Source organism: Hyperolius riggenbachi, chromosome 3 (genome assembly GCF_040937935.1).
Source record: "Hyperolius riggenbachi isolate aHypRig1 chromosome 3, aHypRig1.pri, whole genome shotgun sequence".
Classification (NCBI taxonomy): domain Eukaryota; kingdom Metazoa; phylum Chordata; class Amphibia; order Anura; family Hyperoliidae; genus Hyperolius; species Hyperolius riggenbachi.
Genome location: NC_090648.1, coordinates 112,483,509 through 112,508,563, shown reverse-complemented (window position 1 = coordinate 112,508,563; position 25,055 = coordinate 112,483,509). Strand labels below are relative to the sequence as shown.

General features: G+C 45.7%; 1 protein-coding gene across 2 annotated transcripts in view; it reads right to left on the bottom strand.

The window, feature by feature from the left end:
- Positions 1-7,159, bottom strand: part of LOC137561112 (gastrokine-1-like) — a 98,106-nt gene extending 90,947 nt beyond the window's left edge. For both annotated transcript variants that reach the window (XM_068272366.1, XM_068272367.1), the window contains exon 1: positions 7,035-7,159. The gene's annotated coding sequence lies outside the window, so the exon portion shown is untranslated. The remainder of the gene's footprint in view (positions 1-7,034) is intronic.
- Positions 7,160-25,055: the final 17,896 nt, after the last annotated feature.

Sequence of the window (25,055 nt, the reverse complement as noted above, 5' to 3'; positions counted from 1 at the left end):
CCCCAATCTGTCCTGGGGTGCCACGGATCTCCGCCCGGCCGCCACTCCCTCTGTCAGCGGCTCCCTCCAGCCGCCGCCGCCGCGTCACTCAGACCTCAGGATCAGGCGGCAAGCCGGCAACCAATCGTGCGGGCGCTGGACCCAGCGCCCGCACTGATATGCGGAAGTGACATCACTTCCGCATATCGAGCGGGTGCGTCCGGCGCCCGCTCGTACTACTGGTCGGGTCGCCACTGATCCTGAGGTCTGACTACACTGCCAGGTGAGGGGGGAGCGGCGGCGGCTAGAGGGGGGGCCTCCCTGTCACTCACTCACTACCTAAAGGGGCTCCCTAGCACTCACTCACTGCCTAAAGGGGCTCCCTGTCACTCACTCACTCACTCCTTAATGGGGCTCCCTGGCACTCACTCACTGCCTAAAGGGGCCTCCCTGTCACTCACTCACTACCTAAAGGGGCTCCCTGTCACTCACTCACTACCTAAAGGGGCTCCCTGTCACTCACTCACTACCTAAAGGGACTCCCTGTCACTCACTCACTACCTAAAGGGGCTCCCTGTCACTCACTCACTACCTAAAGGGGCTCCCTGTCACTCACTCACTCCCTAATGGGGCTCCCTGGCACTCACTCACTACCTAAAGGGGCTCCCTGGCACTGACTCACTACCTAAAGGGGCTCCCTGGCACTCACTCACTACCTAAAGGGGCTCCCTGGCACTCACTACCTAAAGGGGCTCCCTGGCACTCACTCACTGCCTGAAGGGGCTCCCTGTCACTCACTCACTACCTAAAGGGGCTCCCTGGCACTCACTCACTACCTAAAGGGGCTCCCTGGCACTCACTCACTGCCTGAAGGGGCTCCCTGGCACTCACTCACTGCCTGAAGGGGCTCCCTGGTACTCACTCACTGCCTGAAGGGGCTCCCTGGCACTCAATCACTGCCTGAAGGGGCTCCCTGGCACTCACTCACTGCCTGAAGGGGCTCCCTGGCACTCACTCACTGCCTGAAGGGGCTCCCTGGCACTCACTCACTGCCTGAAGGGGCTCCCTGGCACTCACTCACTGCCTGAAGGGGCTCCCTGGCACTCACTCACTGCCTAAAGGGGTTCCCTGGCACTCACTCACTACCTAAAGGGCCTCCCTGGCACTCACTCACTACCTAAAGGGCCTCCCTGTCACTCACTCACTGCCTAAAGGGGCTCCCTGGCACTCACTCACTACCTAAAGGGGCTCCCTGGCACTCACTCACTGCCTAAAGGGGCTCCCTGGCAGTCACTCACTGCCTGAAGGGGCTCCCTTGACACTCACTCACTGCCTGAAGGGGCTCCCTGGCACTCACTCACTGCCTGAAGGGGCTCCCTGGGACTCACTCACTGCCTAAAGGGGCTCCCTAGCACTCACTCACTACCTAAAGGGGCTCCCTGGCACTCACTCACTACCTAAAGGGGCTCCCTGTCACTCACTATCGGGGTTCCTATCACTCACTACCTAACTGGAGGCGCCTGTTACTCACTAGCTAACCTGGGGGTCCCTGTCACTCACTACCTAACTTGGGGGGCTTCCATATTAAGGGGGCATTCTGCCTATTTATGTGAAATGCTGTCTATTTATGTGCCTCATGACTGCTGAATTTGTCTTGTTGGGAGCCTTATGATTTGTTGGGGGTCTCAAGATTGCTGAATTTGTCTTGTTGGGGGCCTCATGATTTGTTGGGGTCCTCATGATTGCTGAATTTGTCTTGTTGGGGGCCTCATGATTTGTTGGAGGCCTCATGATTGCTGAATTTGTCTTGTTGGGGGCCTCATGATTTGTTGGGGGCCTCATGATTGCTGAATTTGTCTTGTTGGGGGTCACATGATTGCTAACTGTGAGACTATGGGAAAAGCTGAATCCTTATCATATGAGACAATAGCATTAAACCTACTTTTTTAGCTTTTTAAAACAGAAAATAAAACTGGGAGGTTCTTAAAAATTGAATACATTTTTCAGGAGTAGGATAGATGAAATTGTTTATCTTCACAGTTTATTTTCAACTTGGATTTTCTATAAAGTTCATGTATGAGTTAAAACATTTGTACAGTATTTAGTTTAAATTGCTGTTGCCACTTTGCGATAGATAAGTGACTTTTGGGTTGCAGTTTGGGCACTCGGCCTCCAAAAGGTTCGCCACCACCAGGGCCGGATTTGTACTTTTTACTGCCCAAGGCCCACTACCTCCAGCCGCCCCATGACAACAGCGGGGTTAAGGTAGCAATTAATACAATTATCTCGATGATTGATAGTCCAATTCAATCTTAATAGCGATCGAAAACAATCATTCAGGACCACAAATGGAAAGAAAGCTGCTATTCAATTTAACAAGATTGACAAAGTTGTTCCATTAATTTTCCATGAATCTGATCAAATTCCTTTTCCATTAGTGGTTTCGAATGATCATTTTTGATCAATATTGTCTGGAGAATTGTATCGTTTATGGCCACGGATAGGGTTATCAGACATAGGAAAGGAAAGAAGTTAGAAATTCTGCAGGATCAGAATATTAGGGTATGGAATTTATGTGAAAAAAAAAAAAAAAAAGCTGTTTAGATGAAATTAATAGCTAGGCCTTTTGGCAATTTAGGGTGAGGCTAGTAATTTGAGAATAGGGTTATGGGAAAAGGGATAACATTAAGTATTAGGTTAGGGTTACTGAGTAAAAGATTATAGTGATTAAACTGACTGAGGATGGTCAGCGACACAACTATGTACTCTGTAATGTGCTGAAGAACATGTCAACACTATATAAACACATACTAATAACATGGGAGGACACTAGACTATGGTAGGATTAGATAGTGAGCTCCTGTGAAAACAGTCATTGACATGACTATGTACTCTGTAATGTGCTGCAGATGTCAGTGCTATATAAATATAATATGGTAGGACATTAGACTATGATTATAGTAGGATTAGAGTGTGAGCTCCTCTGAGGACAGTCAGTGACATGACTATGTACTCTGTAAAGTGCTGAAGGAGATGTCAGTGCTATATAAATACATAATAATTATAATATGGTAGGACATTATACTATGACTATGGTAGGATTAGATTGTGAGCTCCTCTGAGGACAGTCTGAGTGACATGACTATGTACTCTGTAAAGTGCTGCAAAAGATGTCAGTGCTATATAAATACATAATAATAATAATAATAATAATAATAATAATAATAATAATAATAATATGGTAGGACATTAGACTATGACTATGGTAGGATTAGAGTGTGAGCTCCTCTGAGGACAGTCTGAGTGACATGACTATGTACTCTGTACAGTGCTGCAGGAGATGTCAGTGCTATATAAATACATAATAATAATATGGTAGGACATTTGACTATGACTATGGTAGGGTTAGAGTGTGAGCTCCTCTGAGGACAGTCAGTGACATGACTATGTACTCTGTAATGTGCTGCATAAGATGTCAGTGCTATATAAATACATAATAATAATAATATGGTAGGACATTAGACTATGACTATGGTAGGATTAGAGTGTGAGCTCCTCTGAGGACAGTCTGAGTGACATGACTATGTACTCTGTACAGTGCTATAGAGGATAGTGTTCCCTCTCATCTGTGCCCTGAAGACCAAAAAAAGTAACAAAGAAACCAGTGAGATAATTAAAGGTTAATTGCTGTGGAAGGGAGTGGGGCAGCCTCGGACAGGCCCACCGAACCACCGATGGTCCCATCGGTGGGCCCCGGCCGTCTCGCCTCCTGGGGGCCCCAGTGCTAAAAAGGAGGGGGGCTAAGCGCAGGAAGGGGGGACATTGTGCACAGATCGGCGGGGAGGGGCGGAAGCCTCCCCCCCCCTCCCTCACCTAGGGGCCCCCCTTCCGCACTCCCCCCCTCTCCAGAATTGCAGCCAGCGGGGAAGAATCACTTAACGGCATGAGTTACGGAGATGAGATCCGTAGCTCTGCGTGCCGCTGGCTGGTCTGCTCTGGTTCCTGAACTGACTGTCCAATCACGCTCTCGCAGGAAGTACTGCGAGAGCGTGATTGGACAGTCAGTTCAGGAAGCAGAGAGCAGACCAGCCAGCGGCACGCAGAGCTACGGATCTCATCTCCGTCATGCTGGTAAGTGATTATTTGCCGCTGGCTGCAATTCTGGAGGGGGGGCCCCTAGGTGAGGGAGGGGGGTTTCTGGTCACTGCTGCCCACATTACGATTTTCAGGTGTCTGCTCCCCACATTACGATTTTCTGGTCACTGCTGCCCACATTGCGATTTTCAGGTTTCTGCTCCCCACATTACGATTTTCAGGTGTCTGCTGCCCACATTATGATTTTCTGGTGACTGCTGCCCACATTACGATTTTCAGGTGTCTGCTGCCCACATTACGATTTTCAGGTGTCTGCTGCCCACATTACGATTTTCAGGTGTCTGCTGCCCACATTGTGATTTTCAGGTGTCTGCTGCCCACATTACGATTTTCAGGTGTCTGCTGCCCACATTATGATTTTCTGGTGACTGCTGCCCACATTACGATTTTCTGGTCACTGCTGCCTACATTGCGATTTTCTGGTGTCTGCTGCCCACATTACGATTTTCAGGTGTCTGCTGCCCACATTACGCTTTTCTGGTGACTGCTGCCCACCAGGGGAGGACTGGGACCTTTTGGCCTGGGGGGAAAACACAACCCAGAGGCCCGAGGGGGGGGGGGCTACTACGGCAGTGAGGCAAATGACAAAATGGGCGTGACCATGGCGTGATGTGGGTGGGGCCAACTGCATGGCATTTTCATGTCAGTATGGACCAAAAATCTCTGAGGAATGCCATAAAATATTCAGGCAGTTCTGATGGCAGAAACAGATCATATTCATATACTAGCAAGACATGCCTAATAAAGAAGCTAGTGAAATACAGGTAGTCCCCGCTTAATGAAGGAGATATGGAATGTAGGTTCGTTCTTAAACTGAATCCTTTCTTAAGTCAGAACACAGTCATTTCTGTCCCCCTCTAAGTCACCTATTACCCCTGTGACTTTTTTGTCCCCCTGTGTTACCTCTGTGTCTCTTTTGTGCCCCTCTGTGTCACCCTAATGCCCCTGTGTCACCTGTTCCCCTTCTGCATCTATGTCCTGCTGTGTCACCTGTTCTCCCTGTATCTCTTTTGTCCTCGTATCACTTTTGTTCCCCCCTGTGCCCCACCCTCCCGTGGCTCCTGTGTTCCCCCACTATGGCTCCTTAGATCACCCACTACCTGCAGCGGGAGCAGCAGCAGTCAACTCACCTACTCCTGGGCCCCTCCATGATAAGCGTTCTTATCTCTCTCTCTCCCTGCTTCCTCCTAATCCCAGTGTTACGTAATGATGTGATCAATAAAAGCCGACAGTAGGAGGTAGCAGTAAGAGAGAGATGAGCGGGTGGATCATGGAGTCGGCCGCACTGGGAGTAACCATGGTACCTGAACGCTAAGTCGCAGGAAAGTCTCCATGGTTACTCCGAGCGTGAGGAGAGCAGAGACATTTGCCGCTGGATCTCTGAAAGAATAACTCCAGTGAAACTAATGTAATAAAAGTGCTTTGTTTTTACAATAATTGTGTATAAATGATTTAGTCAGTGTTTGCCCATTGTAAAATCTTTCCTCTCCCTGATTTACATTCTGACATTTATTACCTGATGACATTTTTACTGCTGGTAGGTGATGTCAGTGGAAATAGCTGCTGCTTGCTTTTTTTTGGGCAGTTGCAAACAGCTGTTTCCCACAACGCAACAATGTTCACAGAACTGCCAGGACTATGGTCCTCACAGTTTCCTGTGGGAAGGGTATCTCCACAGTATCAGCCATACAGAGCCCCGTTTGTGAAAAGGAATAGATTTCTCATGGGAAAGGGGGTATCAGCTACTGATTGCAATGAAGTTAAATTTTTCGTCTCTTTAAGTCTCCTTTTCAACCTAATCAGTTGCTCTCAATTATAACTGAAAGAAAACGGATTTTCAAAGTAATGCCAATATTTTCCTATGGCACAGTTACCACTTAACGCGTTTTAACTGAAACCTTTTTCACAATGCACTGCTGTGGAAAAACTGTGTACCAACGCATACTAACGCATACCAATGCATTAAGTGTAAAAGCGCCCCCCCCCCCTTCTGTTCGCAGCTGGGAGTAATACTGTGCAGGCACAGAGCACTCCCGGGCATGGGGGCACAGCGTTGGTGCATGCGTGACAGGGCATGTGCAGAAGCACATGACTGGCCAAAGTACTGGGGGAGGAAGGGGTTATGTAATATTAGATAACAAAAAAGCAACTGGAGAGGACAGCAAGGGAGCACGTCATGGGGCTGGCCCAGGTAAGCATAAATACGCCAGTTAACAACACAGGTACACTCTAAGGTCTCCTTTAAAGAACTTCTGACGTAAAGTAAAAAAGACTATTTTTTACTCACCTGGGGCTTCTTCCAGCCCTTAGCAGCTGTCTCAGTCCCTCCCCACAGCCCTGGTCCTTTGCGTTGTCCCTGCTGGCCTTCCACCAGCGGGGTCGGGTCTGCTGCTCTTGTGCGTCAACATCATCTGGCATATACTGCACTTGTGCACAACTAATGTGCAAGCGCAGTATGCGCCAGATGACGTGGATGCACAGGCAGGTGCAGAAGAACTGACCACGCCAGTGGAAGGCCAGCAGGGACAACGCAAAGGACCAGGGCTGTGGTAAGGGACTGAGATGGCTGCTCAGGGCTGGAAGAAGCCCCAGGTGAGTAAAAAATAGATTATATATTTTGCCTTGGAAGTCCTTTGATGTATTGTACATCCTCAATAGCGCTAAGCACTTTATTTAGTGTGCAGCCAAAGTACAACAATACATAAATATGCATGATACAAATTACCAGTGCTGCAAAAAGCTATATCACCAGCACGCAGCAGTGAAAGGGTTACAGGTATATAGGAGACAGGAAGATGTGGGGCTAGTGTGAGCAGAGCTGGCCTGTGCAAAGAACAATAAACAAATGGAGAGGAGACAGAGGAGGTGTCCGCTTACAAAGGACAGTGTCTGGTCTGCACCTGATGTCTGCCGTGGTCAGAGTCCTTTCCAGCTTCAAGCAGTAGGCTGGGAATGAGGAAGAAAGTTTTCATCTTTCACAAGGACTGGAATCCTCCGGCAGCCTCGGCCACTTCAAATGACGCGCTTGAGCCGCTCTCTCCTCACTGGCTGGCTGTTTCTGCTGGCAGGGGGCAGGACCTCTGTTGCCTAGCAGCATCTGTAAAGTGCTGCTGTAGCTGCGGGACCAATTCACCAGACAGCGAACTTGCCAACACTGCATGTATCGGCCCTGATGCAAAGTACAGGAGGCGGCCCGGGGGGCAATTGCCTCCCGTCCTCCTGGGCCAGTCCGCCCCTGCTGCCCACATTGCGATTTTCAGGTGTCTGCTGCCCACATTACGATTTTCTGGTGTCTGCTGCCCACAGTACGATTTTCTGGTCACTGCTGCCCACATTGCGATTTTCAGGTGTCTGCTGCCCACATTACGATTTTCTGGTCACTGCTGGCCACTTTTGGGGGGGGGTATCTGGCACCAACCTGATTGCATTTTGGGGGGTATCTGCCGCCAATCTGATTGCATTTTGTGGGGGTATCAGCCGCCAACCTGATTGCATTTTGTCGGAAAATCTGCTGCGATTTGACTACTTGATGAATTATCATGAGGCATGTAACTACTTGAATATTTTATCTAAAATGTATCTGGTCGGACCTAATCTCTGTGAATAACACCACTACTTATGTTGTGTTTTTTTTTTTTTTAAGTCTGCCCATGACTCATCGTGACCACGCCGATGTTCCAGTGCGTGGTGACACCCATTTACTTTCGCTGCGGCGCGCCGCATGTGGACATATCCCTATTGGAGACTGTCCTCAGAAGTGCTCACAATCTTTTCCCTACCATAAACTCATGCAAAATTTCTAGAGTACATGTGTATGTGAGCCCAAAATGGGGGGGGGGGGGGGGTGGCGAGGAGGAGGGGATCGGGGGGGGGGGGGGGCCCAGGCTGAAACTTCCTTGGTGGGCCCTTAGTGTCCCAGTCCGACCCTGGAGTGGGGAGAAGAGGAAAGCTGCTGATTAACTAAACAAGATAGTAGCAGTGACAGGGCTGTCTGCATGAACATAGAACTGATAGAAGTTAGACAGCTGGTCACTCTCTCCACAGCAGTTTAGCAATAGGCAGCATGCTGCAAATGAGGAAAATGCCTGTAATCTGCACACACATCTCTCCCCCTCTGACGCTACAAGTAATCTGCACTGCAGTGCACAGTGCAAGCACATGTCTCACTCCTTGTCCCTGACGCTGTCACCAATATCTCCTTCACATGCTTAGCTTACTCGTCTGCCTCTTCCTCCTTCTGCTTAAAGGGGAACTTCAGCCTAAACAACCATACTGTCATCAAGTTACATTAGGTATGTTAATTAGAATAGATAGGTAATATAATCTCTTACCCACCCTGTCGTAAAAGAACAGGCAAATGTTTGTGATTCATGGGGGCTGCCATCTTTGTCATGGGGGCAGCCATCTTTGTGGTTGAAAAGAGGTGACAGGGAGCATAAGACACAGTTCCAACTGTCCTGTGTCCTGATAACCCCTCCCAGCTGCACACGCTAGGCTTCAAATGTCAAATTCAAAAAGTAAAAAAAAAAATTGCACCAAAACAGCTGAACGAGAACAACAACATCAGAAATCCCATCATGCTTTGCACAGCATCAGGGGAAAAAAGCCCGGGCAGTTTTCTTCTGTGCAGCTAAAAATGAGGCTTGTATAAGAGAAACAAAGTTCTGATGCTGTGAAACTGTTAAAGAAACACCAAGCCTTTTCAGTGCTGCTGAGTCGATTTTTAGTCCGGAGGTTCACTTTAACCTTCCGGTCTGCTGGCTCAGCCCCGCCCCTCAGAGTGAGAGAGGAGAGGCAGGGCGCTCCTTTCTCTGTGCACTACCACGCAGGATAAACTGGAGGACAGCGCGGCAGCAGACAGCTAAACAGTACTGTATGTGCGTATACATCTTTGATCTATGCCTATACTGATTGTAAATTATCTAAATAAAGGACAGGGGGCTCCATCCAATATTTTGATGGGCAGGCCCGTTATCTGTAGCTTACACCGCTGCTAAGTTCATGTACATTTGGCCCCACCCATGGCCACGCCCACTCACCTCATGGTCACTCCCCACCCGGTGCCCACAGGTGCCCCCGATCTTCAAGGACCCTAGAAATGCCCCTGCTGCGCAGGCGCTGGCCAGCGTGCATCCGTGCCCGGGAGCGCTCTGACATAGTGACGTCATACGCATGCGCAGATTGCTCCCAAGAATTGATGCGCACAGCCCAGCCAGCGCCTGTGCAATAAAGCCCAACTCCGGGGACCCAAAACAGGGTCCCAGGCGGGGGGGGGCTTTTAGATATTGACCTTCAGGAAAAAAAATCTTAGCCATTTATTTAGGTTATAGCAAGAAAAAGGGTTCTTTACAGTAAGAACAGCTAAAATGTGCAATGTATTATCACAGGAAGTAGTTGGAGCAAATTCTTTATCTGTGGTTTTGGGTGGCATAGATGTCTCCTTGTGTTGAAAGACATCCATGGCTATAATTACTAGGTAATTCCCAGTGGTGTTTATCCAGGGATATTATATGATTCCCATCTGGCTTCGGGAAGGATTTTTTTTTTCCTTTCGGGCATAATCGGACCATGCCTTGTAAGGGTTTTTTTCGCCTTCCTCTGGATCAACAGAGATATGTGAGGTGGCAGGCTAGTGTTGTACCTTAAAACTACAAACACTGGTTTACACGACTGTCGGGTCTCCCACAGGCCGCCCCGCAGGCCACAGGCCAAACCACCATGCGATACCCAGAGGGAGCTACAGGTGAGCCCTGGAACTCTCACCACCAGGGAATCACCCACACTGCCTCTAAACTGAATGCTGACTGCAAAACACACAAAAAGCAAATGCACACTCCCAGCTCTAGCAATTTCTTACCTTTATCTGGTCAGCAGGCGCTTGTCAGCTAATCAAGTGTTCGGTTATACACCCTTTGCCTGCTGTACCAAATCTAGCAGGAATTGCATAAATTAGGCAGCATTCAGGTTGGAGGATGTACTCGTTGATTATGTCGCAGCAGGGACTGCTCCCACACGGTCCCCTCCCTAACTACTCACCTGTCAACCGCATCCTGGAAGCTTCAAAAAAGGAATTTAAAACCACAAACACTGGTTCAAACGACAATGTTGTACCTTGTTTTCTGGATGAACTAGATGGACATATGTATTTTTCAACCCAAATAACTATGTAACCATTAGTTCTTATTTCTGCCATTAGATGGCACTGTACTACTAACAGTAAGCAGCTTCTGTGCATGTCTGTCCAACATGGCTTCAATTCATCAAAGGCTGTTCAGTTAAAAAAAAAAAAAAGTTAGGAAAATATACTGTATTTGGAATTGAAGACTTTTTTTTTTTGCTAACTCATCAAGATTTTAACACATGCAGTAAGTTACAGAAAAATGGGCTTCAATTCACAAAAACCTTGTTTATCACAGACAAAGAAAAACGTGGGCACCAGTAAAATGCACACCTCTGTGTTTAATGATGCATTGCAGCAAACATTCAAACAGATTTGACAGCAAAAAGGCAATACTTCACCCCATCCAGGTGCACCCAGCATAGAAACCCCTCGGTCAACAATTGTTTCACATCAGAGATGCATCATCAAGGACCCTTCAGATCTTGGCAGCGTGGGACAGGAGCTCCACACCAGCAAGTTAGTACCGGTTTTTCCACAAGGCCTCATTGTGTGCACACATTGCTGTTTTCATCTTTGAACTTGCCATTAAATTCACAAATACCTATTCGGTAAGTAGAACAGTGTAGAGTTGTCTGTTTTGTTACATGCTGTTCTCCATGCAGTGATGGCATTGTAATAGTTAAAGGCATCCCAGACATCCCTTTAGAATGTACATGCTTGTTATACTCCCTCTGCCCCTCTAAATCTGTCTATTAGTTTTTCTTAACATTTTATTTAATTGCCACAGCTTGGATGAATTTCCAAGAGACATTAAACCTGCCATGCTCAGGCGATTTCCCCACTAGATCCTCCGCATCTTCAAAAAGGAACCTAAAGGGTTAAACTTCCAAAGGGCTGCAGGGGAATTCTCTTTTGTTCTGCTCTCTCCTCCACTGCCTGGGGGGGGTCACAGGAGCCCTGGTGGCTGGAACGCGAAATGCCTTCCAAACGGTTCCAGCACACAGATCGTGCAAACTGTTGTCGCAGTCAATGCGCAGAAACCGTTGGGAATTGGCCGCAGACAAACCAGAAGGGAGCCTGTGGGTTACGGAAATACACTTTACACACTACTTCAGGGTATATCTGCCACCACCACTGGTATTGGCCAGTGGTCCCTACCGACTGACTAATTGATCCTGCAAATAAAACGGTTAAAACACGCTGTATCCTGTCTAGATATCAATAATAGTAGAGACTCCTCAGAGACCTGAGTTCAGTTTCTGTGTATGGCTGTATAGCAGGTGTAGCGGAACAGTAAACGACTGATAAAGTCTTTATTTACGTGCAATATAAATAATTAATATATACAGAAAATCGTTAAAATCAACAATTATAGAGACAAATGATAACACAGTATAAAAGAAACTAAAAGGAATAAAAAATACTTCGATTTGTGGAAAGATGTCCTTTTGTGGGAAAAACTTGTAGAGTTCCTTTTGTTTCAGTTCAAAGTTCAGAGTTCAGACCAGGTGGATGCCAGCATATCCTCAAGCTGGCACAGATGTGATCAAGATGGTGTTTCAAGGTGGAGGTCACTTGCGTTTCAGCCTGTCAATAGTTTTATCGTCCGTCGCTGCGGGGAGTGGCTATGACTGGCACAAGTCCAGCCTCGGGAGGATGGAGCAGGGGCTGTCCCATCCTTACAGACCCTCAGACTGGCAGAGTTCTAGTTCGGCCCGTCTTGGGGTGCACGTGGGGGCAGTTAAAACCTATACCGCATATTCACACTCAGCATGATTTTACGAATCCTAGGACATGAAATATGTCAGGTCTATCATGAGAATTTACCCCCCCCCCCCCCCCCCCGTCTCTTCAAACCCATATTGCTATGAGAGTTTAGGGGACAGAGTTCTGGGAACTTTACAGAACCAGCACCGGGACTCATGTTACACTTTCCCCACATTTGGCGAAGCTGTAGCTGTCATCTCAGGAACCCCGGAAATATGACAGATCTGGGAAGTTATGGATTATGCTATGAGCCTCAGGTCATTCAGGGTGTGTGCTGGCAGCTGGCTTCCCTTTGATCCTTCCCAGGGAGCAAGGTGTCAAGACCTCCCGGGGATTCGTAGCCTGCCTGGCTGAATCTAGGCCTCCTTATCAGAGTGAAACAGCTGGCATATCCTCTGAGAGGGGCCATTAGCTCTCCAGGGGCCGGGGAACCAGCTTGTTACAGCTATGTGCTAAACGCAATTAACTACCTTTCCCAGAACTGTCTATCTTAAAACCAAAGTTTGTCATTCTGAGCCCTGCAATAGATGTGCGATTGATTGTGGTGATCAGAAACGACTGCTGGATCTGCGATTTTTATGCGTTTTGGATGACTGGGCATTGCCTGGCGTCACAGGGGGTAGAGAAGCTTGTCCCTCCTTAGATGGTGTCGTAGCCTGTTAGCGGGAAATGCAGGAGACAGAGGCTGTTGCTATTGATTCTCTACTCCTGTCAGTCATGTCTTATCACACCCTGAAGCTGGTTTTTGACACTTCAGAGCTTATGGTAACCACCAAACTTGTTACTGGGCTTTACCGCATGCTCTAATATTCATAAATTGACATTTGCTGACATTTATTTAGGTCTTTACCGCACAAGTATGTAATTTACCTCACGGTTCGGTAATTTCTGCTTGCCATGTGAGCCTTGATGAATTGACATTTTATGAGATGCTCTGAAAAATCAGCTGTTTTCAGCATTACCGAATGCTGTAATGCTTAGTGTATTGAAGCCATGGTCAATGAGAAGCTAGTACAGGCAGAGTCCCCACACTTACAGTTTCCATTTTCAGGGGGTTGTTTGTAAGTTGAATTCATTCGTAAATTGAGTCATGTGTTATACAAAGGGAAACATGGATAGATGATTTATTTTTGGACAATGCTGGATTTGGATATACTGTATAGTGTAAACAATGTTTTTTTGGTTGTTTTCAATATGCTGATATAGGTTTATAACTACAGGCAGTCCCCTACTTACATGCAACTCAAGTTACAATGTTTCAGAGATACAAAGTTGCCTTCATCTACAAAATATACATTACATATTTTTGTTGTTACATGTTACAAAATTGTATAAACTGTTATAAGTAGGTTAAAACACATTAAAAGCACATTGAAACAACCAAAAAAAAACAGTTTAAAGAGTAACTTACATACTGTCATTAAGTTACATTAGTTATGTTAATTAAAATAGATAGGTAATATAATCTCTTACCCACCCTGTTTTAAAAGAACAGGCAAATGTTTGATTTCATGAGGGCAGCCATCTTTTTGGTTTAAAGGAGGTGACAGGGAGCATGAGATACAGTTCCAACTGTCCTGTGTGCTTATCACCCCTCCCAGTTGCTAGGCAATGTGAATAACAATATAGGAAATCCCATCATGCTTTGCACAGCATCAGGGGAAAAAAAAGCCCGGGCAGTTTTCATTGATGGATGGAGCTTAGCTAAAAATGCAGCTAAAAATGATGCTTTGGTAAGGAAAACAAAGTTCTGATGCTGTGAAACTGTTAAACAAACACCAAGCCTTTTCAGTTCTGCTGAGTAGATTTTTAGTCCGGAGGTTCACTTTAAACTATTGTGTCCGCTTCTATCCGCTTTTCAGCAACACATCAATGTTTTCAAATGCTGAAAAGTGGACAGAAGCGGACACAAATGCGTTAGTGGGCTCAGGCCCTTATCTAAGCTTATCACATGACTTAACTTGTAAACAAATTAAACTGGTCACCTCCAGGGGGCTTTCTTACCCTCCTGCCGACACTGACTCCTCTGGCCAATCCGTCCGCTGCTGCTGCTGCCGGTGTTGGTCATCCACTGTCTGAGGACAGGATGCATGGCTGCCCAGCTGCACCCACGCGAGGACTCCGCGCTCCGGTTACATAGGCGCTCCACCACTGAACTCCCCCTGACACTCTTCGGCCGACACTCACGCCCTGCCAGTGGCGTACCTACCATAAGGGCTGCAGGTGCTCACAGCACTGGGTGCAGCCATGGCTAGGGTTGCCACTGTGGTGCTCAGTCACTGTGTTCTTACACCTGGGAACTTTTCTCATAGTTGGGCAACATTCAGTATAATAGCAGCAGGCAGTGAATGGAACTGTACTACTTCTTGCACTAGATGTAGCACCCCTCCCCCTTCCTGTCCCATCAGCAATGTGTCTCCTCACTATCTACACACAGCCTGCAGTGAGTGAATGTTCAGAGCAGCAGGGTGAGCAGAGAGAAGGGGATGTCTGTAAATTATCAGCACCGGGTGTCAAATTCCCTAGGTACACCACTGCGTCCTGCTCACCTGTATCCAGTTCCCCACCGCTGGCACAGCTATTAGTGTCCACTGCCTTTTCAGAAACAAATGAAATGGTGTTAGCAACTCTATCACTAGGTTCCAGTGTCTATATGTGTGCAGTCAAGGTGGGCCCAGCTTTGGAGGCATTTTCAATGCACTTTTAGGGCATCAATGTGTTAACTTTCAGCACCTAATTACATAAAGTCTCTGTACAAGACCTGATATTTAAAGTGAGCACAGTTTTTAATGTTATGAACACAGCAATGCAAATTCAACATAGTTGTAAAGTTCTATTAGCAGTCCTCTCATGCCGGAGCTGTTCTGGTCTGTTTTGGATGGCCTTATAATTTGCAAACATTGGAGCAGCATTCTTGACTCAACATTTTATTCCTATGAAACAATATGATTGCAAGGCAGCAAATTGCCAGCAGATGGCAATGTAACCCAAAAATTGACAATTTGAGTACCATGTATTCTGTCTGTATAGGCATGCATGAAATAGAGGCGCTGTGAAAAAAGGGCGCGGAATAAAGCCAAAATCATTATTTTTGGCAATAATAAGGAAAATATTGGTTTGCAAGTAAATATAGGTTAAAATTAACAATTGTTTTTCAAGTCATTTATAATGATTTTAAGGGTAGCAGGAAAAAAGGGCACTGGCGGCTAGTGGACGAAGGAAGCTGCCATAGACCCTAATACATTTATTGTTAACACGGTGAAAAAAAAGCTGAAAAAAGGGCGCCCAATAAATATCCTTAACAACGTAAGAACATTAACGTTTTTGAAGTATGTTATCATTTTAGAAGCTTGCAACATTATAGTTTTTGTCATATTATTTTGTTTGTATGTACAGATTTTACGTTATCAAAGATATTATGGTTTTTATGTATGTGAGGGTGTTTCTGCAGGGGGAGTGGTTAGGCACCTCCGGGGGGGAGTGGTTAGGGTTAGGCACCACCCGGGGGGCAGTTAGGGTTAGACAAAACTGGGGGAATGGTTAGGGTTAGGCACCACCAGGGGGGTGGTTAGGCACCACTGGGGGGGGGGGGTTAGGCACCACCGGGGGAGACGGTTAGGGTTAGGCACTACGGGGAGGGTTAGGGTTAGGCCGCCACCAGGGGAGTGGTTAGTTTTAGGCACCACCAGGGGAGCACGATCAGAGAGGGCACAGCGGGACTGTGTATTCATATTCACAGTGGAGTGCGACTGGGCTAGTCAGGGAATTTACTGGGTCACACTGTGAGAGAGGGAGAATGGAGTGGCTCGGGAGAACAGTGATCGAGCAAACGGACTAAGGAGGGCTGGAGGAAGCCACAAGTAAGTATAAATCTATACAATTCATTTATCTCAGGTACATTTGAAACAAAACCTCATAAAAGAGCATTTGAAAGGATCTCCAATTATCTCCATATATTTTCACTGCAGAGAGCATTACTGGCTGGATGCATGCACTCTGACCCAATCGAGCAGATGGACTAAGGGGGAGGAAGCCAAAGGTAAGTATACATCTATATAATTCTTACTATGTAAGTATAAATCTATACAATTAATTTATCTCAGGTACACTTTAAACAAAACCCTCATAAAAGAACATCTAAAAGGATTTCTAATTATCCCCATGTATTTTCACTGCAGAGAGCATTGCTGGCTGGCTGCATGTGTCTGCACTCTGCAGGCAGGTACCTTTTAATCCTACATATCCTTCAATCCCACTACAATTTTACAATTTGGAATACTTAAAAGTGCCCATCAATAGTACAATTTATAGCAAAGGATAACACAAGATAAATGCAAATGAATATAAAATGTTGTAATACATGGATTATGTCATCATCAGTGAACCAATGTGTACTTCCGAGCCATCACAACTGATTATAAAATCCATTTTACTGATTGACGAAATTGTCGTTCAACGATCACCATTAGAATAATTCACAGTGGATTTGGGACAGCAGTGCTACTTTTCATTGAAAATTGTACCATTATTGGGCACCTTAAGTAATGTATATAAGTTCTCTCCTTCTTTGTTATTATACAAAGCAGCAGTGATTGGAGGGAGCAGGTCTGATAAGAGAAGGGTAGGGGGGCTTTGTTAGCATGTGCTCTGTTGTTTGGGGACAGTGCAGTGTATCTGTGAGTGATCCATATGGCATCTCTATACTGTATATGCACTTCAAAGGGTACCTGTGAGGGGAAAAAAAGCAAATATAGCTACTTACCGCAGTAGAGGGAAGCCCCTGGATAATCCTGAGGCTTCCCCATCTTCCTTGACCGCACAAATCCAGGGATGAAATCTTGTTGAATATGTTCAAGTGGCTGCACTCCTAACCCATCCATGTTTGAGTGCTGCTGTATTACGCAGGCTTTTTCCTCCATGCATGAGCAGCTTTGTACATGGACGGGAGTATGAAGAAAAAGAAGAGGGTCTGTGAAGGGACCGGTGGGGTGGATGGGGATTAAAGAAGCCTATGAAGTAAAGTTTAGGGTTATTACGTTACAAGGGGGAACTGGGACCATTTGGCTTGGAGAAAAAGCACAACCTAGTAGCCCTTGGAGGAGGAAGATGGAGAAGGGAGAGTGTTAAAAGTGGGTGGTGCCACAAATGCTAGAAGTCTCTCAGGGGGCATTGCTATGAATAACACTGTTTTTATGGGTGGGCCATGTTTGTATCAATAGTTCCCCATGAGGTCTTCCTGTTCCCGACACGTGGCTGATTGGTAGGTGTAACAGCCACTGTAATTGCTGCTTTGGAATTAGTGTTTATATTCAAAGTGAGGATTAAGTTTCTCCTGGCATTTGCTTAGCTGACCAGCTTGAGAAAGGGTCATGCCCAAAGCAGCGGGCTGTTGCTGTCATCAGCTAAATTCTTGTTTTTCGTGCATTGAATTCAAAATAAAAGAGTTTCTTTTTGTATTGTGTTGCTGACCTGATGGACTTTTTTATTGATGTAAGCCCAAGAGGTACCTAGGGCTGAGGGTCTAGGCACATTGTTGTTTTTATTTTTACAGGAGGGAAATAGAAAGGTGACAATGTTCCAGTGCTTTGCCTTGACAGTGCTCACCAGCGCATTTCCTGCTTTTTAGCACCCTATTGCGTCTTACCTTTCCCTAATGTGTTACAGCTTTCTAGTTTCCCCTAAAACCTGTCCTCGGCTTTGTAGTACTTGCTAACCACTAACACAATGTTCCCAAACCCTGTCCTCAAGGCCGACCAACACTGCATGTTTTGTGGAAATCCAGAGAGGTTGTTAACCACTTAAGGACCAGGGGTGGTTTGCCTGATCTGTGCTGCGTGGACTCTCCAGCCCGCAGCACAGATCAGGATAGAGCCAGGGCGTTTAGACTTACCCCCTTTTTTCCCCACTAGGGGGATGACCTCCTGGGGGGGGGTCTGATCGCCGCCGGCTTGCTGCGCTTTGCGGGGGGGCTCTTCAAAGCCCCCTCCGCAGCGTTTTCGGCGCTCCGTCCCTCACCCTCCCCCTGTGAGCGGCGCAGGACGGATATCCGTCCTGCGCATTGTAGGATAAGCTTCAGCCTATCATATGCCGGAGATCCCCAGCCAATCAGATCGCCGATCTGCCTTACGGCGCTGCTGCGCAGCAGCGCCGTATGATGTAAACAGCAGGGATTTCTGCGTACGTTAAAAAGGGGCGCTGGGAAAAAAGGGCGCCGGGTTTTTAACGATAAGCATGGATAACGTTTAAAAATGTATTGTACTGTATTTCGTTTAAAATTAATGTTTTTTAAAGTTATAAATCATTAAATAATGTGCATTAAATCGGCAATTGTAAAAACGTTAATCTTTCGTTTAAATACTGAAACGTATAATAACGTTAAAAAAAAAAAAATACTAAGTAACCCTCCCTGTACCTACCCCTAACCCCTAGACCCCCCTGTTGATGCCTAAACCTAAGACCCCCCCTGTTGGTGCCTAAGTAACCATCCCTGTACCTACCCCTAACCCCTAGACCCCCCTGTTGGTGCCTAAACCTAAGACCCCCCTGTTGGTGCCTAAACCTAAGACCCCCCTGTTGGTGCCTAAACCTAAGACCCCCCTGTTGGTGCCTAAACCTAAGACCCCCCTGTTGGTGCCTAAACCTAAGACCCCCCTGTTGGTGCCTAAACCTAAGACCCCCCTTTTGGTGCCTAAACCTAAGACCCCCTGTTGGTGCCTAAACCTAAGACCCCCCCTGTTGGTGCCTAAACCTAAGACCCCCCTGTTGGTGCCTAAACCTAAGACCCCCCTGTTGGTTTTTTCGTTTAAAAATAATGTAAAAAAAAAATGTACTGTTTTTCGTTTAAAAATAATGTTTGAAAAAAATATTGTACTGTTTTTCGTTTAAAAATAATATTTAAAAATGTATAAATCATTAAATAATGTGTAATCATGAGAAGCAGTAATAAAACATTAAGTCTCCGGGCGCCGCTTTTAAAACGTTATTTTTCACCGGCGCCCTTTTTTCCTATCGGGCGCCCATTAAACGATATTTATTATAGGAGTGAATGGCGGCGCCCGATTTGTCCACTAGCCTCAGGCGCCCGAATTTACTGTTTCCGGGATTTCTTCCCCGTGTGTTTACATTTTGCCCACGAACCACGATCGGCGGTTCTCCGGCTGTTCACGGAGACACCCTCCGTGAACTGACATGGAAAGGCCGCTCGATCGAGCGGCCGTTTCCATGGTAACCCACTTAAGACCTGCTGACGCCTATAGGCGTTTAATCAGCTCTGCAGAGACACTAATTACCTCACCTGTGCATGTTTGGGGTTTTCTGCAAAACATGTACTGTTGGTGGGCCCTGAGGACAGGGCTGGAGAACTCTGCATTAACGGATGCAGGGATCATCACCTCTTCAGAGGTTGTGGCCATCTATGACTGCTGGCAGATAGTGAGTGTCATGTATAACTGCTGTCTAATATTGGGAGCTACCTATGACTGCAGACAGAAATTGTGAGTCATCTGTGACTATTGGCTTATATTGGTAACCATCTAGGACTTTTTAACCAATATTGGGGTCACCTATGACTGCTGGTAGATATTGGGGACCACCCATGACTGCTGACCGATACTGGGGGCCACTTGTGACTGCTGACGATACTGGGGGCCACTTGTGACTGCTGACCGATACTGGGGGCCACATGTGACTGCTGACTGCTAGTGTGGGTCAGCTATATTTGCTGGCCAATATTGGGGGTTAATAGACATTGGTAGGCACCTATGAATGCTGACAGGGGGCGTGGCCGGAGCCGGCTTGCAGACTGTTGCTCTGCCCCCTACCATGTGTGCCAATGTAATTTCGTTATTATATGGCACTGCATGGTGCTGGAAAGGATCAAAGTGTTGGAGTAGATCCATCAACAGAGTCCTTATTGATCAGCCCAAATGCACCAAAATGCACCCTTATTGATCACTGATCAGCCTAAATGCACTTTGATCTGAACGGAAAGATGCTGTGCCGCATTTCATCTGTCCATGGCGCCATATACTGTAGTGCCAGGCAGTTTTTCCATATCGCACTACGTCCGACATTGGTTTTAAGGAGAAAAAAGCCATAGTCCACATAGGATTGGAAAGGGTTAAATTGAGTTCTAAAAACTGTAGGAATGCTTTATACTGCCACAAAGAATCAAATGTATGCTTTATATACAGTCTATAGGTCACATCTGAGCATTAAAATAATTGCAGCTGTGTCAGGAAACAAAAAGTACATTATAGTAATGTGTGAAACTGGGGTTTTGTCAAATAATCTTCTGTTCTGGTTTTTCCTTGAACATGCATTTGTCATATGGATCGCACACACACATCTCAGCCAAACGCACTCCTCTGGCATGACTTCAGTGACAATTAAACAAATTCACTGCCAAAAGCGAACCATCATTGGCTTTGTATCTTCACTTCCTGTGCTGACGCAGTCCCACTGTGTGACTCTTTGTTGCATTAGGCAGAATGTTAATCATTTGTCAGCAGAGAACAGGCCTTAAAGTGGAGTAAAACTCCCATGTGTCAAATGTTTACATTAAAAGGATCTGTAAAAATTAAAACTGTTCCTGGTCATTTTGTGTAACTTAATCTAAAACATTTAAGGCCATGCATATGTTTCTAATGCATTTATAAAATATGTAATAAAATATGCTTTCAATAAAAAGTAATGATCTCTAAAGAAACTCTACAAGTAAAAGTTTACAGAACAAGAAGAGGGCTTTTCGAGTTACCAAACACGGAGATGGGCACTTTCAAAACTACTAGGCCCTGCTAGATCCTTGTGTGGATTGGGATGGTCAATGAGACATTTTTAAAGCAGGATTGTCAGCCATAAAATCAAATTCCATTTACCCACTGCTCTGTGTTTATTATTTTGTCTACATCCTGACCCTGCGTTGCAAAGATTCCAATATAATTATAAATGATTCTGCTGTAATGAATCTTATCTCAGTCAGCCTGGCTCTGTACTGGTACATTGCCCAGGGAGAGGGAAGTTTGTTATCTCCACTCCCACATTCCTGCTCCTCACTGATTGGCTAAGGGCATTTTAGTGTGACACGAGGCTGAGAAGGGAAATACACCTCACCCCTCTGCAGAAGCTGCTGAAAGACTGTCTTTGCTGTGCTCTCATGTTTTTACAAAGTTACATATTACCCAGCAAGCTCATGGCAAACCAGAACTCCTAGGAGTGTGTAAGGGGTTACAAAGCAAGCTAGATATGGCAGTGCAGTTTCTACAGAGCTCAGTGGGGAAGAGGGTTGGCAATGAATACACCATTTCCCAGTCTTGTTTTAGCTATTTGTATAGAACAGGAGAGGCAGGAGAAAAAAAGAGTATGGGAGGAAATTCCATCAACATTGTCTGCAGTCAGAGGCAGTAAAGATTAAACTGTTTTCTCTTTATTTACTACCGTATATAAGATTCACTGAAATAAAATGTGGACAGTACAAAACATATGTTATGTAATTAGAACAAGTATTTGACTACTTACATATATGTTTTTTCCTGGAATAGTATGACTGTCCCTGCTACTTTAAATCAAATACAGGAAGCATTTGTATAGTTCTGCACCAACTTGGAATTATTTACATCTCATTGACCATCCTTAGTTAGTATATACATAAGTTCTCAGCACTAACAGCTCGACCCTGTTGATTTTGACACCAGCACCAAGCAGCTGTACGTACATGTCGGAAAACAAAGGACAATTAAACCCCAGCTAAAAAATGTACAAGACAAATACTGATAGCAATTCGTTTCATAGAGAAAATTCGTTTCATTTGAGATAAGTGAACTGCTTGTGACCTCAGTCGGCAGAACTGGTTGCGCTGTAAATTTCTTAGAATGCTTTGATTTCTCCCTGTTAACAGAAAATAGAGAAACTGAAAACAGAAATCCTCTGAATTGTTTTATTTCTACTATATTTACATTATTTCTATAAATGCCAGTCTTTTAAAAAATAGTGAGATGGTCGCCGGACACAATCTGAAGGTATTGCCCATCTACCACCTTCCCTAATAAAGATATGGTTTTCTCTGAAATGCAACATACTAATTAACCCATGTTTGATATATATAATCGCCAGAGAACATGATAAATCCACAGTTATCATCCTCTGCATGATCTGATTAACTGCCGCAGAGATATGATAATTCCAGATATTTCATATCTCTTTCTCCCTCTAATGAGAGGGGTAGAACTGGATCATGTGGCAGAGTCTGCCTGCCTCTCACTACAATCTCCACCCCCAGCGGAGAGAGGGTTAAATTGCTGGACACACACACAGACTGTCAGGGTCCTTCAATGCCAATCCATATCATCATGGATTTGCTAACCCAATGGGACCTGGGCTTTTATCTTTGGACTATTACTCGCAGAACTTTCTATGTTCTTTTTGCACTTACAATTCCCAAAGGTAATTGATTTCAGAGTGCTCAGAAATCAATACACATTTATCATTTTCACTTATTGTTCCCATTTATTTGCTGTTTCAGTCTGTTCATCGTTATATAATTTATGACATTTTTGTGTATCCATTTTTATGTTTTTATAAAATAAATGATTACATTTTGTTTAAGTGCTTATCCTGAATATCTTCTAAAATAAATACTTTTTTTCAGAGAGAACTTTACCATAACTGTTTTATTGGTATATATTGTTATATCTAGAGAAGTTGTTGAAATAACCTTTTTTCCTACAGGATTAGCTAGAGCTAGAATTACATATTCGCACGCTACCGCAAATTGGTGGCAGCTTACCTGATCTCTATAAGAGATTGCAGATTGTATCGATTGTACATACAATCAAAATTGTATTGTGTGGACTCACGAAACAATCCAAAAGGTTACTTCGCCTGCAGTGCCGAATGCCTTCAGAATCCCCCCAGATTCTGAGGGCTGAATGGTAATCTGCAGCAAAAGGAACAGGAATTGGAGGGTGACTTCACAGACAGAAACAAAAACATTTCCCTTACTAGAACGTAGATACAAAAAGGTGTTAAACAAACAAGAGGATCCCTCCTCAATACTCCCTTTCTCAAACGCTGTGGCCAGCAGTGAAGACGTCAGATGGTCTGTGTCACTGGAGGAGCGAGTGGTGGCGATGGGCGAGTCCTGTTCTATATGCGGCCGCAGTATCATGGCGTTCTAGTACGTTAAATGTAGAGACAAAAGACGAACATTCGGGAGCCCCAATGGTGTATTACTGTTGGTGGATGAATTAATTAGGCAAGGAAAGATTTACTCACTAGTACGGGTTGCTGCCACAGGCAACCACTATATGCACAAATGGGGAAATTCTCCAGTCCCAGACTCCCCACTCGGGCTAATGCTGGATACACACGGTGCGTTCCCGCACTCGATGCGCCGCTCGATTCCTCGCCGCTCAGTTCTTTCCCAGTATTTCTGAGTGCATTTCAGTGATTGTTAGGTCGATTGTCATGTAAAGTATGTCAAATCGACCTAACAATCCATCGGAATGCAAATCGGACATGTCGGAAAAAATCGAGCGGCCGCGAATTGACGGGAATTGAGCGGCGCATCCAGTACGGGAACGCACCATGTGTATCCAGCATTAGATGTCGCTTTCTGTAGAAAGAAAAAGGGTAGTAACACCCATCCACCGGGTGGATATTCAAATCACTTTGAGATTACAGAAGCTCCAGTGAAGCATAACATGAATTAAAAACAGCTTAAAAATGGGGGGGGGGGGGGGGGGGGACCCACCTCCCCACAAAAACAACAACAGTATGTATCATGTACAAAATACATTTATTTTGTACTCCAAATTACTCCAAATATCTGCAACACATTTCATGGGTCTGTCGCCGCTTCCTCAGGCGAGGTACAAGAAGGAGCAGCCAAAAAGGTGTCTATACGTGAATAGCCTTAGTAAGTAAAATGTTTTTTATGCCAAATGAAGAATACCCAGTTAATGCAATATAGAGCGCACCATCCGTTTTCTTTTACTTTCCCTTTGCATTGTCTGTTTCTATTTCTTTGCACTGTTGGGTCACATACGTTTCCTTATCTCTGTGTGCATTTCTTTGGAACTCTACATTCAGAAGGGCAAATTTTCCGCTGTCTCCATTGGTTTTTGCTGCCCTCCTTTCCTCAGCAACTTTTAAAGCCACAGTAGACAACCATTTTGGTTTCACACTCTTTCTCTGTTTTGGGATTTTGTTTTTTGCAACCTCTTGGATAATATCATGTACTTCTGTCCATAGTTCCTCCTTCATCCTACACACACACACACACGCGCACGCACACGCTTTGCACCGTTCATTATAGCCGTGGTCTGTCCCCCCCAAAAAAAATTGCCCTCAGACTCAGTATAGGCAGGTAACCAGCTATAGGTGCCCTTAGCATAGGATCTTATGTTTAGGTGTCCTAAATATAGGTAGCCAAGCATAGGTGCCCCCAGTATAGGATGTTAGCTATAGGTCCCCCCATAGGTAGCCAGGCATAGGTGTCTCCAGTATAGGTAGCCAGGTGTTGGTGCCCTCAGTATAGGTAGCCAGGCATAGGTGCCCTCAGTATAGGTAGCCAGGCATAGGTGCCCTCAGTATAGGTAGCCAGGTGTAGGTGCCCTTAGTATAGGAAGCCAGCTATAGGTGCCCCCAGTATATGAAGTCAGATGGAGGCCCCCTCTGTATAGGTAGCCAGGCATAGGTGCCCTCAGTATAGGTAGCCAAGTGTAGGTGCCCTCAGTATAGGAAGCCAGCTATAGGTGCCCCTAGTATATGAAGTCAGGTGTAGGCCCCATCTGTATAGGTAACCAGGCATAGGTGCCCTCAGTATAGGTAGCCAGGCATAGGTGCCCTCAGTATAGGTAGCCAGGTGTAGGTGCCCTCAGTATAGGTAGCCAGCTATAGGTGCCCCCAGTATATGAAGTCAGGTCAAAGGCCAGCCATGGCTAGTATAGTTGGCCCCAGTCCCCCCCTTCTGCGCTCCCCCTCCAAATAGTTTCAGCGCATAGCAGGCTGAGGCGGGGAATTTACTCACCTGTCA